Source organism: Bos grunniens, chromosome 20 (genome assembly GCF_055505025.1).
Source record: "Bos grunniens cultivar Pamir isolate PY7600 chromosome 20, Bosgru_T2T1.0, whole genome shotgun sequence".
Classification (NCBI taxonomy): Eukaryota; Metazoa; Chordata; class Mammalia; order Artiodactyla; family Bovidae; genus Bos; species Bos grunniens.
The window spans coordinates 41,119,717-41,137,951 of record NC_141184.1 but is presented as its reverse complement, the minus strand read 5'-3'; positions in this window follow the sequence as shown (position 1 = coordinate 41,137,951).

Below are 18,235 nucleotides of genomic sequence, written 5' to 3'. Positions count from 1 at the left end.
GAAACTCCAGTACTTTGGCCACCTCATGTGAAGAGTTGATTCATTGGAAAAGATTCTGATGCTGGGAGGGATTTGGGGCAGGAGGAGAAGGGGATGACAGAGGACGAGATGGCTGGATGGCATCACCGACTCGATGGACGTGAGTTTGAATGAACTCCGGGAGATGGTGATGGAGAGGGAGGCCTGGCATGCTGTGATTCATGAGGTCGCAGAGTCGGACACGACTGAGCGACTGAACTGAACTGAACTGAACTGGCTTATATTGTCCTCTGTCATCATTTTATCCAAAGAGATATGGAGCCTGAGATAGATATCCATCCATCTGTGCATTCCACAGATTATATTGACCTATTATATCAATAACATCATGTGGATCAATCAGTGTATACAAGAGGTCGTTAACATGGTATGAGGCCTTAATGAGATACATGAATTTTAGACAGTAGGGACAACTTACTTTGTGGTAATTTCAGTTCAGTTCAGTTCAGAACTCATTGAGTTTGAGTGAAGTGGAGTCAAACCCCACTGGAGTCAAACTCCACTGGAGTCAAACTCACCGACTTCATTGAGTCGGTGATGCCATCCAGCCATCTCTTCCTCTGTCGTCCCCTTCTCCTCCTGCCCCCAATCCCTCCCAGCATCAGGGTCTTTTCCAATGAGTCAGCTCTTTCCATGAGGTGGCCAAAGTATTGGAGTTTCACCTTTAGCATCATTCCTTCCAATGAACACCCAGGACTGATCTCCTTTAGGATGGACTGGTTGGATCTCCTTGCAGTCCAAGGGACTCTCAAGAGTCTTCTCCAACACCTCAGTTCAAAAGCATCAATTCTTCGGCACTCAGCTTTCTTCACAGTCCAACTCTCACATCCATACATGACCACTGGAAAAAACATAGCCTTGACTAGATGGACCTTTGTTGGCAAAGTAATATCTCTGCTTTTTAATATGCTATCTAGGTTGGTCATAACTTTAAAGAGTAAGTGTCTTTTAATTTCATGGCTGCAATCACCATCCACAGTGATTTTGGAGCCCCAAAAAACAAAGTCTGACACTGTTTCCACTGTTTGGTAATTTAAGCCTCCATAATTTCAATAATTTTTAGGGGTCCACTATTCAGGGGTGCCATGATATCCCCTCCAAAGTAAAAGATGAAATTGCTTCATCTTTGATTCCCTATCATGAAAAAGGAGGTGCAAGACCTGGAGGCAACATGGACCACACTTAGAAACACTGCTCTAAACCATGTGTGGGTGTCATGGAAGTTACTAGCCGTGAGTAGGGCCTGTTGCAGGAAAGAGCTCTGCACAAAGTCCAGGCTAGGATGAAGGTAGCCCTGCCAATTTGACCAGTACTATCCAGCAGACCCTATGGTGCTGGAGGCAACAGTGATGGAAAAAAAAATTAGTGTGGACTTTATGGCAAGATGCAGTGAGAGAATCACAAAGTAAGCTCCTGGGGTTTTGGAGCAAGTCCATGACATCTGCAGTGGAGAGTTACACAGTATCAGAAAAATAGACGCTGGCATGCTATTTGACCCTGTTAATGATGGAATGCTAGAACACTTGGACAGGAGTGACTATACATCTGGAACTGTCCTATGGACCAAGTCATAAAGTCAGGCATGCCTAGCATATTCCATCACAATGTGAAAATGATACATACGGGAACAAGCATCAGCAGGACTCTACAAGAATAGAGTAGTTAGACTCCATGTTACCTATCACAATTGCATCAATACCTTTGTCCATTTCACAGTGATAGACCAAGGGGAGACTACTGCGCAATTACCCTAAGAAGCATGAGAAGAACTAAACTCAGATTATGGGTGCATATGTCTGGTAAATAGGTGAAGTCCAGAAATTGTTTGATTTTGCATCACAGCCCCACTGAAGAGTGGTTTTGAAAGACAGCGGCAAGGGGGAAATCCTAATGGGCAGAGATTTGGGTGGAGGACATGCTCATCTCATTTCTATGGATAAAACAGTGCTATCCAATAAAAATACAATGTGAGCCACAAATGTAAGCCACAACTGTAGCTTTCAATTTTCTAGTACCCACATTTAAAAACTATTTCTTTAGTCCAATGTATTTAAAAGTTATCATTTAACATATTATCAATATTTTTTAATGATACTTGGCTTTGTTTTCATAAGTTTTCTACATCTGGTCTGCATTCTACATTTACAATATGTCTCAGTTTGGACAGTCACATTTCAAGAGCTCAGCAGCAATAAGCTATGAGACTAGTGGCTAACTTATCAGACAATGTAGTGTTAGAATGTACATAGACATGTGGACTGCAGCAAGTAAACTGGCCAGCTGGTCAGGGACCTGGAATAAAGAAGCCTGGGATATTAGAGGCAAGAAAGTTTGGAGTAGAGGCGTGTGAACAAACATTTGCAAACTGGACACAAAGGAAAAAGATCTTTGTATTATGTATCAATGCCAACTAGAAGTTACTCACCTTTCAAGAGGCAGTCTGTATATGAGTAGACAAAATGTCTTGAACTTTTGATGTTAGCCAGCCTTTGTCTGTAACCACCCAGTGATGATACAATGAGCACATGAACAGCTATTCAGTGGTAGAGTTGAAGGTTATGCACGTGCCTAGTGACTATGACCCCCACTTATCAAGGTTAAGTGAACTTACCATCTCAGTGTATCAAATTTGCCAGCAACAGAGACCAGTGTGAACCCTTGGTATGGCACTATTCCTAGAAGAGTCCAACCACTTGATTATATTTTGGTCCCTTCTATTCCAAAAGAGCCAGTAGTTCATGATCATGAAATAAACACCTATTAGCATAGATATGTTTTTCTTGCTCACAAGGCCTCACTATACCATGTGATATAGCACTACCTCTCTCTTCTAAGTTTAGCCTCAGTAAGTGAATCAGACCCCTGGAGAAGGTCTGCGTATACAGAAGTGAATCAGCACAGAGCAAAGAACACATTTAGATGAAGATGCACCACTCAGAATCTTCTTCAAGGAAGGACTTGTTGCAGAGTAATGAGGAGTGTGGTTAGCGGACAGTTTCAGCTGCTAGCTTCTCCAGCATCCTTCTCAGTCTCTAACCCTGGTTATGCAGTTCTCAGCAACGACTGATCAAGACAGTGATAGATAAGGGCACATTCCTCTGGGGGTGGCCTCCAGCCATTGAACAAGTCATGATGCAAGGGCCTCACTATTTCTACACAATGGCAGACCCGTGTAAGAGGCTGTCTTTGCTCTAGACTCCTCACTGGGCTGTCAAATTGGCAGTGCTCCTCCTACCCAATTCTTCTTCATTCTTTTCCTTTCACAGATATTATTCTCCAATAAAAATTTATACTTCTAACTCGATCTCAGAGTCTATTTCCGGGAGTACTCAAACTGTGACACCTACAATGGAGAACTGCAAATGAGTTCTGGCACTGAGAGCAAAAGTGCCCTGATATTGGTATACTGAGAATAAAAGTTTAAAGGTATGTCTTTCTCTATAAATTAAGCATTAACCATATTTCACCTTAAGACAAAAATTAACAAAGTTTTATTGCTGCAAAAATATAACCAAATTTAAAACTTCATGTAGAATTTGGAGAAATTTAGACAAATAACTCCAATAATTTACTTTCTCCTAACCCAAGCTTTTGTGATGTCTGTAAATTACACATAAATATCTCACCATTAGGGACTTCCTAGGTGGTGCTAGTGTAAAGAATCCACCTCCCAATGCAGGAGATGGAAGAGACACAGGTTTGATTTCTAAGTTGGGAAGATCCCCTAGAGGAGGGCATGGCAACCCACTCCAGTATTCTTGCCTGGAGAATCTCATGGACAGAGGATGCTGGTGGGCTACAGACCCAAGAGTTGGACATGACTGAAGTGACTTAGCTTGCACATCTCACCATAAACAGCACGATGATACTTATATATATGAATGTATAGATGTATATGAATATACACTTAATGCTATATATTAGTTTAAAGTTTAAGTATGGTCACATGCCCTATTCAAGAATCCATAATCCAAGAATTATTAGTTATCATATTAAACAGTTCAAAGTCCTGTATACGCTTATTCACATCTTGCTTGATAATGAAACATTATCAATTTGTATACCATATCAAAATGTGTTTCTATTGGTAAAATTAATGACTTTCTTATCAGAAGGATAAATTCAGACATAGCTTCCAATAAATAAATCAAAAGTTATTCAAGGCAAGTAAATTGGCTCAAATTATTTTAGAACCAACCTCCTATACTTTCCTGAAGAAGATATAAGAATCTTTCAAAGTCTGTCCCCTGCTCCCCTTAGGAATGGTGCTTTTACTGTTAGTTTAATACATTTCTGCATACATTGCAGATTTTTGTCTACAACTTACTTTAATTAAACCAGGAAAGGAGTGATGGGGAAGTAGCTAATGCGTACTCCAAAATTTTCAGACTACCATTATATACCCATTTCCACAACCTTCCTGACCCAGGGATGGAACCTGCCTCTCTTGGATCTCCTGCACTGATAGGAGTGTTATTTACCACTAGCCCCACATGGGAAGCCCAGTCTGAGCTCTGCTGCTGTTGCTAAGTCACTTCAGTCGTGTCCAACTCTGTGCAACCCCAGAGACGGCAGCCCACCAGGCTCCCTCATCCCTGGGATTCTCCAGGCAAGAACACTGGAGTGGGTTGCCATTTCCTTCTCCAATGCATCAAAGTGAAAAGGTCGCTCAGTCGTGTCTGACCCTCAGTGACCCCATGGACTGCAGCCTTCCAGGCTCCTCCATCCATGGGGTTTTCCAGGCAAGAGTACTGGAGTGGGGTGCCATTGCCTTCTCCAAGTCTGAGCTCTACCACTTTCTAAATAGGTGATGTTGAGCAAACTTTTTAACTCCTTTAATTCCTAGTTTTCTCAACTCTAATGCAGATATTATTATTACTATTATATTATTATTATTAATGCTTGCAATGCAGGAGACCCAGGTTCGATCCCTAGGTCAGGAAGATCCCGTGGAGAAGGAAACGGCAACCCACTCCAGTATTCTTGCCTGGAGAATCCCATGGATGGAGGAGCCTGGCGGGCTACAGTCCATGGGGTCGCAGATAGTCGGACATGACTGAGCGACTAGCACACACAATGCAAAGATAATAGTAGTGAGATAATAAGATTCTTATGGAGATGCGATTAATAAAGTACTTTGCTAAAGGGCTTTATAAAATCCTAATTTAATTAATGTGATATTACTTTCTACCATCATCATCAACTGAAACCTACTCCATGCAGAGCACAAAAAACAGAAAGTTTACAAAAGGAGATTTGGCTCATGCCATCAAAATATTTTAGAAATCAACTCAGCAGATTCTGGTAGCACAGTTATTAAAGTGGAACAAGATAGAGTAGACCGGAATGGCCAAAATATGCCACCAAACTCCATGAAGCATTTTATATATGTCAGAACCTGAAGAATTCAACTGTGAAGATGAAACAAGCTAGAAATTTTGTTTGTTTTAGAATATCGGACACAAGATATTTGAAATACATATACACAACAATGACTGGACAAATTCTTCAAAAAGTTATTTCTAAGTTGTTAACTATCCGTTAGAGATTACTAATTAATAAAGCACAGTTAACTGGGTCTTTGGGTTAGCAATAAGTTGTAAATATGTATGTACTACTGAAAAACATCAAATATTTGGCATCTGATAATATAAAAATATGTTGATAATGCCACTTAAAAATAAATTTAAATATAAATATTCCTGATTTTGAAGTTGTTATAATGGTTTTGGCTAACCTTCAGTTTTGTTGTCCTGATCATTACGTAGAAATACCTAATGCAATTTTCGCTTTAGATCAGGAATGTTTATATCAAATACAGTTGTTCATTTCAGACAAGCACATTGAGGTTTTGACACAGGAGACGTATTTCTTCCATCACTGCATAAAGAACACAGAACACAAACAAAAATTAATGAAGCCATTATAGCTGTCCAGGCAATTATTGCTGATCCAAAGACAAACCACAGGCTGGAAAACATTGGAAGATGAACATTTTAAGATTTGAGCTTTTGGTTTAACTAGTATAGTCAGAGCCTACACACAATTCTGGAATGTGTGAGGAAATAAAATGTTATTTTTTCAGGAAATGAAACCCCATATTTGACCAAATACTTTGCCATTTGGGCTTTTTTCCCTCTAGGAAGTGTTAAGGAAAATGAGAAGTTAAAAAAGAGAAGAAAAATACTGTGTATACAAAGATATTCACTTTAATATATCTAAAATAGCTAAAGTTGGGAGAAATGCAAAGCCCAACAGAGTGAAATAATTTAAGCTTGGTTCAGTTCAGTTCAGTCGCTCAGTCGTGTCTGACTCTTTGCGACCCCATGAATCGCAGCACGCCAGGCCTCTCTGTCCATCACCAACTCCCGGAGTTCACTCAGACTCACGTTTCTTAGGACAATCACAAATCACTGAACTTCCTGTACCCCAGTTCTGACCTCCATACAATGCCAACAATACAGAGAAAACTATCTACTCAGCTATCTAATGTTCCACTACATCTCATACCTAAAAGTCCTGAGTTCTTTTATATATTCAAATAATAATCTTCAGAACAATTCTTTGAGACAGGTACTATTTACCCCATTTTCACATATGATGAATGAATTTAGGAAGACTTGGTGTGGTCATACATTGTAGTCAATGTCGTGCACCTGTTAAGTGACGAAGCTACAATTTCAGTCACATCTACAAAGCTCAAACCCTGCTCCTAGAACATTTCTAAACTAAATATTCTCCTCCTAAACATTCTTTTTTTCCTAACTTCCTTTTTCTTTTCCCTGAACCACCGTGTTCAAATTCTTGGTGTCATTTCCTTCCCCTTCCAGAAAACTGAAATAACTCTTGTATCTTCCCGCCTACATCATTCTTCCACTTCAGCAATCCTTACTACCTCTCTGCTGGGAAACTGAAATTGTTCTGTTTGTCTTATTGGCCCCAGTCTCTGCATGTCTTCAGTCCATTCTAGAACTGTCTCATCTTCTTCCACCTGAACCCCTGCAGTGGCTTCGTTCCCTAAACCCTATCCTGTAAAGGATGAAGTGACTCTGTTGTCCGAACCCCTTTGTGCTGTGCTTAGTCATTCAGTCGTGTCCAACTCTTTGAGACCTCATGGACTATAGCCCACCAAGCTCCTCTGTCCATGGGGATTCTCCAGGCAAGAATACTGGAGTGGGTTGCCATGACCTCCTCCAGGGGATCGTCCCAACCCTAGGATCAAATCCAGGTCTCCCACATTGCAGGTAGATTCTTTACCAGCTGAGCTATCAGGGAAGCCCTGAACCCCTTTAGTCTGTCCTCAGTCAAAATGGCAAAAGTTATCACCTACTGCTTTCATTTATACATTCTAAATTTCAAGTAAACTTGAAAAGGCATTGTTTAATTTACATCCTGAGTCTTTCTTCTTGTGTGCTTTATTCTATTTTCTCATTCTGGAATTCTTCCTCATTTTACCCATTTTCTAATTTTCTCAGGTAAATGTTAATACCCTATAAAGAATTTCTTTAAAGATCAGCATCATTCTGTATAGGCATTTTTAAAACCCACATTAAATGCATACCTTCTCCATTTGCTTTAAAATGCTTTAAAAACATTTTAATGGTACATTATTCTCTAATGTATTCTGTTTGCTTCCTTTTTTTAAAAAGCCATTTTTACATTACAATAGTAATCCTTTTTTAAAGTACAAAATTTCTGATTATATCTTGGCTAGAATTTTCCTGAGAAGTTTTTTTAATAGAAGTATAGTTGATTTACAATATTGTATTAGTTTGAAGTATACAGCATAGTGATTCAATTTTTTATAGATTATACTTCATTTATTTTTTTTTTATACTTAATGTTACTTTTTTTTTCAAATTTGCCCTTTGGAAGACTTTGTTTTTTGTTTTGTTTTTTTTTTAATTTAATTTTATTTTTAAACTTTACAATATTGTATTAGTTTTGCCAAATATCGAAATGAATCCGCCACAGGTATACTTCTGTTCCCCATCCTGAACCCTCCTCCCTCCTCCCTCCCCATACCCTCCCTCTGGGTCTTCCCAGTGCACCAGCCCCAAGCATCCAGTATCGTGCATCGAACCTGGACTGGCGACTCGTTTCATACATGATATTATACATGTTTCAATGCCATTCTCCCAAATCTTCCCACCCTCTCCCTCTCCCACAGAGTCCATAAGACTGATCTATACATCAGTGTCTCTTTTGCTGTCTCGTACACAGGGTTATTGTTACCATCTTTCTAAATTCCATATATATGCGTTAGTATACTGTATTGGTGTTTTTCTTTCTGGCTTACTTCACTCTGTATAATAGGCTCCAGTTTCATCCAGCTCATTAGAACTGATTCAAATGTATTCTTTTTAATGGCTGAGTAATACTCCATTGTGTATATGTACCACTGCTTTCTTATCCATTCATCTGCTGATGGACATCTAGGTTGCTTCCATGTCCTGGCTATCATAAACAGTGCTGCGATGAACATTGAGGTACACGTGTCTCTTTCCCTTCTGATTTCCTCAGTGTGTATGCCCAGCAGTGGGATTGCTGGATCATAAGGCAGTTCTATTTCCAGTTTTTTAAGGAATCTCCACACCTTTCTCCATAGTGGCTGTACTAGTTTGCATTCCCACCAACAGTGTAAGAGAGTTCCCTTTTCTCCACACCCTCTCCAGCATTTATCGCTTGTAGACTTTTGGATCGCAGCCATTCTGACTGGCGTGAAATGGTACCTTATAGTGGTTTTGATTTGCATTTCTCTAATAATGAGTGATGTTGAGCATCTTTTCATGTGTTTGTTAGCCATCTGTATGTCTTCTTTGGAGAAATGTCTAATTAGTTCTTTGGCCCATTTTTTGATTGGGTCATTTATTTTTCTGGAGTTGAGCTGGAGGAGTTGCTTGTATATTTTTGAGATTAGTTGTTTGTCAGTTGCTTCATTTGCTATTATTTTCTCCCATTCTGAAGGCTGTCTTTTCACCTTGCTAATAGTTTCCTTTGATGTGCAGAAGCTTTTAAGGTTAATTAGGTCCCATTTGTTTATTTTTGCTTTTATTTCCAATATTCTGGGAGGTGGGTCATAGAGGATCCTGCTGTGATGTATGTCAGAGAGTGTTTTGCCTATGTTCTCCTCTAGGAGTTTTATAGTTTCTGGTCTTACATTGAGATCTTTAATCCATTTTGAGTTTATTTTTGTGTATGGTGTTAGAAAGTGTTCTAGTTTCATTCTTTTACAAGTGGTTGACCAGATTTCCCAGCACCACTTGTTAAAGAGATTGTCTTTAATCCATTGTATATTCTTGCCTCCTTTGTCAAAGATAAGGTGTCCATATGTGCGTGGATTTATCTCTGGGCTTTCTATTTTGTTCCATTGATCAATATTTCTGTCTTTGTGCCAGTACCATACTGTCTTGATAACTGTGGCTTTGTAATAGAGCCTGAAGTCAGGTAGGTTGATTCCTATACTTCATTTAAAGTTATTACAAAATAATGGTTGTATTTCTCTGTGTTTTATAATGTATCCTGTTACTTATCTATCTTTAATTGTAGTATAATTGCTTTACAATTTGTACTAGTTTCTGCTGTACAACACAGTAAATCCACTATGCTGCTGGACTGTGCTCAGTCATGTCCAGCTCTTTGCAATCCCATGGACAATGGCACCCCACTCCAGTACTCTTGCCTGGAGAATCCCATGGATGGAGGAGTCTGGTAGGCTGCGGTCCATGAGGTCGCTAAGAGTCAGACACGACTGAGAGACTTCACTTTCCCTTTTCACTTTCATGCATTGGAGAAGGAAACGGCAACCCACTCCAGTGTTCTTGCCTGGAGAATCCCAGGGACGGGGGAGCCTGGTGGGCTGCCGTCTATGGGGTCGCACAGAGTTGGACATGACTGAAGTGACTTAGCAGGACTGTAGCCCACCAGGCTCCTCTGTCAATGGAATTTTCCAGGCAAGCATACTGAAGTCGGTTGCCATTTCCTACTGCAGGGGATATCCCTGGCCCAGGGATTTAACTGGTATATCTTGTGTCTCCTGCGTTGGCAAGTGGATTTTTTACCACTGTACCACCTGAAGCCCAAATCAGATATATGTAGGCATATATCCTAGCCTTCTTGACCCTCTCTCTCAGTCCCTCATCCCACTCCCCTAGGTCATCACAGAGCACTGATCTGAGCTCGCTGTGATATACAGCAGGTTCCCACTACTATCTGCTTTACATGTGGTAGTATATATATGTCAGTGCTACTCTCTCAATTTGTCCCACTCTTCCCTTTCCTACCTGTGTCCATATGTTCATTCTCTACATCTGGGTCTCTATTCTTGCCCTGGAAATAGGTCCACCTTACCATTTTTCTGAAGTCCATGTATATGCATTAATCCCTGATAGCTCAGTTGGTAAAGAATCCACCTGCAATGTAGGAGACCCCAGTTTGATTCCTGGGTTGGGAAGACCCACTGGACAAGGGATAGGCTACCCACTCCAGTATTCTTGGGCTTCCCTTGTGGTCCCGCTGGTAAAGAATCCACCTGAAATGCAGGAGACCTGGGTTCAATCTCTGGGTTGGGAAAATACCCTGGAGAAGGGAAAGGCTACCCATTCCAGTATTCTGGCCTAGAGAATTCCATGGACTGTATAGTCCATGAGGTCACAGAGAGTCGGACAAGACTGCAACTTTCACTTCACTATGCAATATTTATTTTTGTGTCTTACTTCATTTTGTAAGAAAGACTCTAGGTATATCCACATAACTACAACAAATGGCTCAAGTTTGCTCCTTTTTATGGCTGAGTAATAAAGATATAAAGGAATTGCAATCAAACAGTCACAATGGGTGTCTCCAAATGGTAGGTGGGGTTATGTTTATTTTTAGTTTTCTTTTTTAACATTCTAGTTCGGTTCAGTTCAGTCACCCAGTCGTGTATGACTCTTTGCAACCATGGACTGCAGCATGCCAGTTGTCCATCATCAACTCCCAGAGCTTACTCAAACTCATGTCCATTGAGTCAGTGATGCCATCCAACCATCTCATCCTCTGTCGTCCCCTTCTCCTCCCACCTTCAATCTCTCCTAGCATCAGGGTCTTTTCCAATGAGTCAGTTCTTCGCATCAGGTGGCCAAAGTAATGGAGTTTCAGCTTCAGCATCAGTCCTTCCAATGAATATTCAGGACTGATTTCCTTTATAATGGACTGGTTGGATCTCCTTGCAGTCCAAGGGACTCTCAAGAGTCCTCTCCAACACCACAGTTCAAAAGCATCAATTCTTCAGCATTTAGTTTTCTTAATAGGTCCAGCTCTTACATCCATACATGACTACTGGAAAAACCATAACTTTGACGAGACGGACCTTTGTTGGCAAAGAAATATCTCTGCTTTTTAATACACTGTCTAGGTTGGTCTAACATTCTAAGTTGTATATAATGAGTATTTACTTTCATCATTTGAAAATAATGTTATTGATGACTTTCAATATACTGTGAGCTGAGCAGAAATTAAAGAGAAAGGTGTAGACATATTTGACTGAAGTCATATATGTTTTTTATTGAAGACCTCAATGAAATCTGAGGCACATTTAAAGGCATATATCAGTTGCAGGAGATGTGGGTCGGGAAGATGCCCTGGAAGAGGAAATGGCAACCTGCTTCAGTATTCTTTCCTAGAAAATTCTGTGGAAGAGGAGCCTGGTGGGCTACAGTCCATGGGATTGCAAAAGTTGGACATGACTATATGACTGAGCACACATGCATGTCAGTCTAGAAAGATGTGTTCTAGACGCCAGAATAAGATCATCCCGTTGAGAGTCTCTGGAATGTGAAAAAGAAAGAGAAACTGGCTTGCTTGCTTGTTGTTTGGAAGAATGCAGCTTGGGATCCCTATTGTGGCTAGAGGTCAGGTTTAAGAATATATTCTGGGCATAGTGAGTTCATACCTAGTCTTGAGAGCAATCCAAATGGAATAGGTTTGGTTGTTCAACTATGAGCACAGAGAATAATGTTGCAATTTGATTTGCACTAATAGAGTCAATAGAATGGTGTTAGATGACATCAGAAGAAATGGAAGTGATAATAAATTATGTAGTAGTACAAGGCTAGTCTTGCTGCTGTGCTCTCCTGAGCACAGACCAGGGAAATTTGCCTAATTATAATAGATTAAATTCATATATCCAAATGTGGAATGAGAAATACCATACGTGGCTATCAAAAACAAATATTAAAAATAAATAAATAAATACATATTAGCCAATAGATGTCATAAATGAGCTAGAGCAGTATATTCAAATGTAAGTTTTAAATGAACAATCAGAGGAAAGGCCACTTAAGCTCTAATAACAGCAGGAATAAGACTCCCACTTTCATCACATGATATGGAGAGGAGAAAATCATAGCTCTGAGAATAATAGTGCTTTCTAACTGGTTACTTAAGTTATTTGAAAGAAGTATAAGGAAAAGAGGCCTTTCTGCCTAGATATATATACAGTATCTCAGGGAAAAAATATATTGCAATGTGTTATACATTCATGAAGCTGTACCTGAAATTTTTCATTTTGTTGTGTCCACTGGTCATGGGCTCAGAAGAAAGTGGCAGTATCAAAGGCTATTCAGAAAGTGAGTCAAGAATTTAAAGTAAACACTGCAGATGGTGATTGCAGCCATGAAATTAAAAGATGCTTACTCCTTGGAAGGAAAGTTATGACCAACCTAGATAGCATATTCAAAAGCAGAGACATTACTTTGCCAACAAAGGTCTGTCTAGTCAAGGCTATGGTTTTTCCTGTGGTCATGTATGGATGTGAGAGTTGGACTGTGAAGAAGGCTGAGCGCCGAAGAATTGATGCTTTTGAACTGTGGTGTTGGAGAAGACTTTTGAGAGTCCCTTGGACTGCAAGGAGATCCAACCAGTCCATTCTGAAGGAGATCAGCCCTGGGATTTCTTTGGAAGGAATGATGCTAAAGCTGAAACTCCAGTACTTTGGCCACCTCATGCGAAGAGTTGACTCATTGGAAAAGACTCTGATGCTGGGAGGGATTGGGGGCAGGAGGAGAAGGGGACGACAGAGGATGAGATGGCTGGATGGCATCACTGACTCGATGGATGTGAGTCTGAGTGAACTCCGGGAGTTGGTGATGGACAGGGAGCCCTGGCATGCTGCGATTCATGGGGTCGCAAAGAGTCGGACACAACTGAGCGACTGAACTGAACTGAACTGAACTGAATATTGTAAAATTTATTTTTTTAAAATATAGGAGATAAAAATATAAAAATCTTAGAGAAAATACATTAGAACATAAGTATCACTAACCATGAAAGAAAAAGGATACATTTAATTTTATCAAAGCTTAAAACTATTCATCAAAAATTATCATAAATAAAATGAAATGACAAGTTAGACACTGATGAAAATAGTTATAATAGATATCCTTGTCAAAGAGCTCTTATAAATTCATAACAAAAAGACAAATGCAATTTTTAAAAATGGGCAAAATCTTAAGCAGATGTTCACAGAAAAACAAAAAGATGTTCAACATCACTAGTCATGACAGCAATGAGAAATCAAAACCGCAATGAGACCTCACTACATACCAACCAGAAATGACCAAACTTCACACTAACAATATCAAATTGGGGCAAAATATGGAGCAATTGAAGTATTCATATATAGTTGGTGTGAGTGTAAAAGGCTACAATCCCTTTGGAAAACTGTGTGGCAGCGTCTAAGAAAGTTAACCATCACCTACTTTATGACTTAGCAGTTCCACTCCTAGCTATATTCCCAAGATCAATAAATGTATATGTCAATAAAAAGTCCTACACAAAAATGTCCACAACAGCTTTATTCATAATAAGCCCAAACTGAAAACAGTACATTTATCAGCAGGAGAATGGATAAACAACTGGTGGTACCATTTACACAGAAGGATCTTATGGAGAAAATAAAAGGGAAAAATTTATACTAATATAACTGCAACTTGAAAAATCTCAAAATGTTTTGTTAAGCAGAAGTAGCCACAAAAGAGTACATACTGTATAATGTTATTTATGTGAATGCTGGAAACAAGCAAAAACCTAAGTGATTATGGAAATCAGAAAATGATTGTCTCTGGTGGGGATAAAAGATGCAGATTGACTGCAAAGAGGCACAAGGGAACGCTCTGTAGTGATGGATATGAGCCATATCTTCATTTGTCTGACAAATGCGTGAATACATATATTTATATAAATTTCAGATATATACCTAAGACCTGTGCATTTTGCTGTATTTACGCTGTTCCTCAGGAAAAAGCAAATCAGAAAAAAGTACTGAAGAGTAGACTTTAAGTAAACCAAGCCTTGTTAAAAAAAATGCTAAAACAAACAAAAAAAGATTTTTAAATCCATGATCTAAGTGAGAATAATGAAAAGGTATACCTCACTACTTGGCCTGTTTCCACCTGCTCACCACTTTCACTTCCATCTATTTGGCAAAGTTGAGGGGCTTTTACACAGTGGAACAGACATTAATAAGAGGGAATTGAAGCCTAAGGGAACAGATTATTAAGTGCTGGCTTTTTCACTAACTTATTTTGTGATGTTGGGCAAGTCAGTTCTTCTGGACCTCTGCTTCCTCATCAGTAATATGAAGAGCAGACTAGATAATTTCTAAGGCTACTTCCAGCTCTTTCTGTATGTAATTACAAATGAGAGTTCTGCTTCTTAATACAAAGAAAAGCACCAGAGTTCTATAGTGACCTAATGAAACATTTGGCAGCATCAATAGACCTGGCAGATATTTCAAAACGCTGGGCTGCCAAGAAAAGCTTACCATGGTCATAAGCCTATTCCACAATGATATATTGGTCATGCTAGTGTTGACAGCATGTCATGTGATCCCCTCCCAAATTCTGGTAAAGTAAAGTAAGGCTATGAATGAGATCCAGGGATACCTAATTCTTTGTATGCAACCCTGTTAAGAGATTCAAGAAAAGACTTGGAAGCTGATATTAAGATCTGTTCCCAGTCCTTTGGAAAACCTTTTCAACTCATCTGACCAAGCACTCAAGAAGGAACAAACAACCAATGTTCTAAATAAAAGCATTCCTGTGGGCTTAAAAAAGTTATAGTACCATTAAATAAACCTTTTTTAGGTTAGCCATTTAATTTCCAATAATAATAATATATTTGAGTGTCCTGAATGACTATATAAATATGTTAATTGTTCATCTCATTTTCCAGATACTAATGTCTTCTGAAGATTAGAAAAGAGGTAGCTTGCCCACCTCCCAAAGCTATATAAAACCAATTCAAAAGTACAGTGAGTTCTGAAGATGAGACACAAATTTATTCATTCCTTAAGGGCATTATTCAGTACATTTCAAAAATTGACCGAGTCTGAGTAGTCCACATAATTTATCACTCATCTCCCAGAACCCTTTAGTCCAAGGAATCCAAGGAATAACAGGACCTTTTCCTTCCTAAGGCATTCATGGTTCATGACTAAAGAATAAAGAACATTTTTAAGCAAATCCAACTGATTTCATTAAAGGCAAAGAACTGGATTTCATGTTTTCCTGCTAATCACATACACTCATCCTGGAGGCATCCTAAGTGCAATAAATAAATACATATATCATTTTCTGCAAAGGTTGTTTGTTCATTTGTTTTGTGGTGAAAATAGCTTTTATTTTCTGGAGTATACCCTAACTTCCCACTAATAAAAATGACTCCAAATGTATGAGAAAGAATGGGAGAATGGAAAAACTTAAGACAAACACTTGATCATATTTCCATCTTGTGGTGCAGAAATGATGGAGAGGCACAAAACTGAATCAAAATGTGCCAAGAAAATCTGTTGGTTCTTGAAGCAGGATGTCTTTCAAATTAATTTATACTCAAGTGCAGTCACTGAACAATAAAAAAATATTGTGAAAAAGATATTTGTGGATCTTCTCATAATTAACTTCAAAGAAGAATGAATTTTTACCAAATAAAATATTTCCATTTCATATATCATAATACGGAATTACAAGTGAGAATCACCTTAGGAAGACAAACTTTTTAAGTCCACCCTAGTTCTATTCATTTTGTGTTACGTGGAACTTCTCTTGGATACTAACTTCAGAGGCTTTTTCAAATATATGTTGCTTTACGCAAAAAACATGTCCAAAAGCTTTACTAAAGCAGGAACTCATTCAAAGCAAATTTCTTTAAGAAGTGTTTTGTTGTTCTTTTCCCCATCCTGAAGGCTATGGGCAAAGGAAGAGAAATTTGTGTTGCTTCAGAATATAAGTGAGGTTCAAAAGCATTCTTTACACTATCTTTCAGTTGTATGCTTAGTGTAATTTCTCCGTTTCACTAACAAAGACTAGAATTTTTTTTCAGAAATTATACGATTCTCTAGAGAGCCACGATTACTAACAGGATTAGAGACAAAGAATCCTAGGAAAGTGACTGGGGCATTGGAAGGATACCAAAAACAAGATATCCCATTAGGATTCCTGGAACAAACAAGATGACAACTGTGCTGTCTGCTGACTGATGAAGTCCCCAGAAGAACCTGAATAACTGGATGTATCATGGAGTATTCATATTATAGTTTATCCTCATTATTGGTGAATTCCATATCTGCAAATTCACCTACTCACTAAAATGTGCTTATAAACCCCAACATCAATAATTGTCATGCTTTTGTAGTACTTTATGGACATATACGGAGTAGAGAAAAATTTAAGGCACCCTACCTGCACATGCTCAACTGAGGTCAACAAGACAATACTCTGTCTTCTTAATGTACTGAAGTGTGAAATCACTGTCGACAAGTATGAAATCGACAACCTGAAGCTAACATAGAGATGTAAGTCAATTGTCAGTTCAGTTCAGTCCTTCAGTTGTGTCCAATTCTGTGACCCCATGGACTGCACCACGGCAGGCTTCCCTGTCTATCACCAACTCCCGGGCTTACTCAAACTCACATTCACTGAGTCTGTGATTCCATCCAAACATCTCATCTTTTGTCCTCCCCTTCTCCTCCCACCTTTAACCTTTCCCAGCATCAGGGTCTTTTCAAATGAGTCAGTCCTTCGCATCAGGTGGCCAAATTATTGGAGCTTCAGCTTCAACATCAGTCCTTCCAATGAATATTCAGGACTGATTTCCTTTAGGATGGACTGGTTGGATCTCCTTGCAGTCCAAGGGACTCTCCAGTGTCTTCTCCAAACCACAGCTCAAAAGCATCAATTCTTCAGCACTCAACTTTCTTTATGTCCAACTCTCATATTCATACATGACTACTGGAAAACCATAGCTTTGACTAGACAGACCTTTGTTGGCAAAGTAATGTCTCTGCTTTTTAATATGCTGCCTAGGTTGGTCATAGCTTTTCTTCCAAGGAGCAAGCATCTTTTTAATTTCATGGCTGCAGACACCATCTGCAGTGATTTTGGAGCCCAAGAAAATAAACTCTGTCACTGTTTCCATTGTTTCCCCATCTATTTGCCATGAAGTGATGGGACCGGATACCATGATCTTAGTTTTCTGAATGTTGAGCTTTAAGCCAACTCTTTCACTCTCCTCTTTCACTTTCATCAAGAGGCTCTTTAGTTCTTCTTTGCCTTCTGCCATAAGGTTGGTGTCACCCTGCATAAAAGGGTGATGTCATCTTATAAGTTGAAGTCAATTATACTTCAACTTAAAAAATATAGGTAAAAAATATAGACACTGGGAGAAAATGCATCAAAATGCTAATGATAGTTACCTCTCAGGTGTGAAGATTATGGATGATTGCTAATTTTTACTTTATGCTTCTATGTCTATCTAGTTGCTTGCAATGAACATGCATCAGCTTGAAAAATTACAAGAAAACCAATGTAATTAAAAATGTTTAAATACATTTTCTAATGCTGGACTATTCTAAAATACCTGAAATAAAGCAGATAATTAACATATTTGTAAATTGAACTGCTAATATCTTCTTAGGATTTTTTCCATTGATATTCATAAATATGTGAGGCCTCTGGGGTCTATATTGACCATGTTTTTTCATTATCATTATGCTGTTTTTTTAAAATGAATTAGAAATTTTTCCATTTTTAAGTGCTAGAAAAATTTTTTATAGATGGTAACAACTATCTTTGAAGAACTGAAAGCATCCATTGTCAAACTACTTGCATCAGTACCTTTTAGAGAAACAATTTTTGACATTTTAAATTTCAATTGTTTA